General features: G+C 40.2%; 1 pseudogene; it reads right to left on the bottom strand.

Moving 5' to 3' along the window:
- Positions 1 to 1,559, bottom strand: LOC147387552 (putative long-chain-alcohol O-fatty-acyltransferase 5 pseudogene; annotated as a pseudogene).

The raw sequence follows: 1,559 nt of genomic DNA, 5'->3' as shown, positions 1-1,559 counted from the left end.
CTTTATTAGCTCCGTCCCTGCACACTTCATTACAATTCTACAAAGACTAGAAACATGTTAAAGAAAACGACATTGTGTGCAACTCATCTCAATCATCTTCTCATCCAGTTACAAGTAGAAGTTGTTGAAAATTGATTTCGATATTTATAACAATTATATTAAATTTCAACCACAATTTACCATTTATAAATTAGTAATAATAATAATATACTACAATGATTAAATTCTAAAAAGGAACCCCAACTAAGTAAATCATAAATTAACCTCAAGTGGCAAGCCGAGGGTGAGTCTTAAGTGTTTGAAAACTCACGAAGCTGTGAATTCTTTGGCCACCTCCAGGTCCTGTTGACCCTTGACTCATAGAACTTTTCGAATTAATTAGGTATTAGGCATCAGATGTTGAGCCTTCCCTTAATGATGCTCCAATGGAACCCAAACCCTTCAAAAAATCAAAGAAAGCAATCATCTCTCTACTCATCCTAACATCCAAATTGCATCGTTGCAGCGGCGGAAAAAACAGCCAAAAACCGGTAACCATCACAAACCCAATAGCCAATGGTCCAGAAACACCCCTATGCAACCGCCACCTGTCCTTCACCATCCTCTTAACTCCAACCTCCAAGGCAACGCAAAATCCCTGAACCGCAAAAAACAAAGTCACCTCCCACGTGGGACTCACACGCCCGAGATAAAAGAAAATGAGTTCGTGCATGAGTCCCGACACCATAAACGTGACAAACAGAGCTGGCAGTGGGGCCCACTTTTTCTCCAATACTTTCTTGGATACTTGCAGGGAAGGTTCGTACACAGTCGGTCTCAGAATATTCGTCACCATAAGATTCCATCTTCGTCCCCAAAAGTCTTGTAGAGAAGTCGACAGGTAGGGTTCGTCGAATTGGGGCTCAAGCTCTAACCCTAGAAATGTTGCAGCCATGAATGCAAACATGGCTAGACCCACTTCTAGGCTAATATATAAGTAACAGCAGAAGTAGACTAACATCACATTTGGATGGATTTGATGTTTATGTTCGTAAATTTTACTCAATAAAATCAAAATCAGACCTTTTAGGGCCAGATTTAGAGTGATTTGGATTTTTATTATAGGGGTTTTCTTTGTTTGTGATCTTGATGGGGAAAGAAGCTATGAAGATGAAATAAGGGAGAGAGATTGAAGGTTGAGATGATAGAGGACCGAGACCGAAGGAGAAGAGGAGGAGTTTGAAGTTTCCAAGCCAAACCAGGAAGAAAGCTGAGCTGCCACCGAGAAAGGTAGTTGTGAGATTTAATGGAAGAACTGTGAAGACGTAGAAGACAGGAAGGAGAGAGAGGAATCTGAGCTTACCTTTTGGGATCTTTGAAGGTATGAAGTAACAGTAGATTAGAGATGCAATAACAAAGATCCATTCTTTGATGTAGTTCTTGATCTCTTCATCCATTTTTCTCCCAAATCTCTCTCTCTCTCTCTCTCTCTTCTTCTTCTATGTTTGACTGTTCTGTAGGAATCTGAGCTTACCCACCACATTTATTCCATGATTAATGAATTTCTTGGAGCTACCAAC

Source organism: Akebia trifoliata, chromosome 13, assembly GCF_017979445.1.
Source record: "Akebia trifoliata isolate Shusen 1 chromosome 13, ASM1797944v1, whole genome shotgun sequence".
NCBI lineage: Eukaryota > Viridiplantae > Streptophyta > Magnoliopsida > Ranunculales > Lardizabalaceae > Akebia > Akebia trifoliata.
The sequence above is the reverse complement of the archived record's forward strand: the minus strand, read 5'-3'. Positions and strand labels throughout refer to the sequence as shown.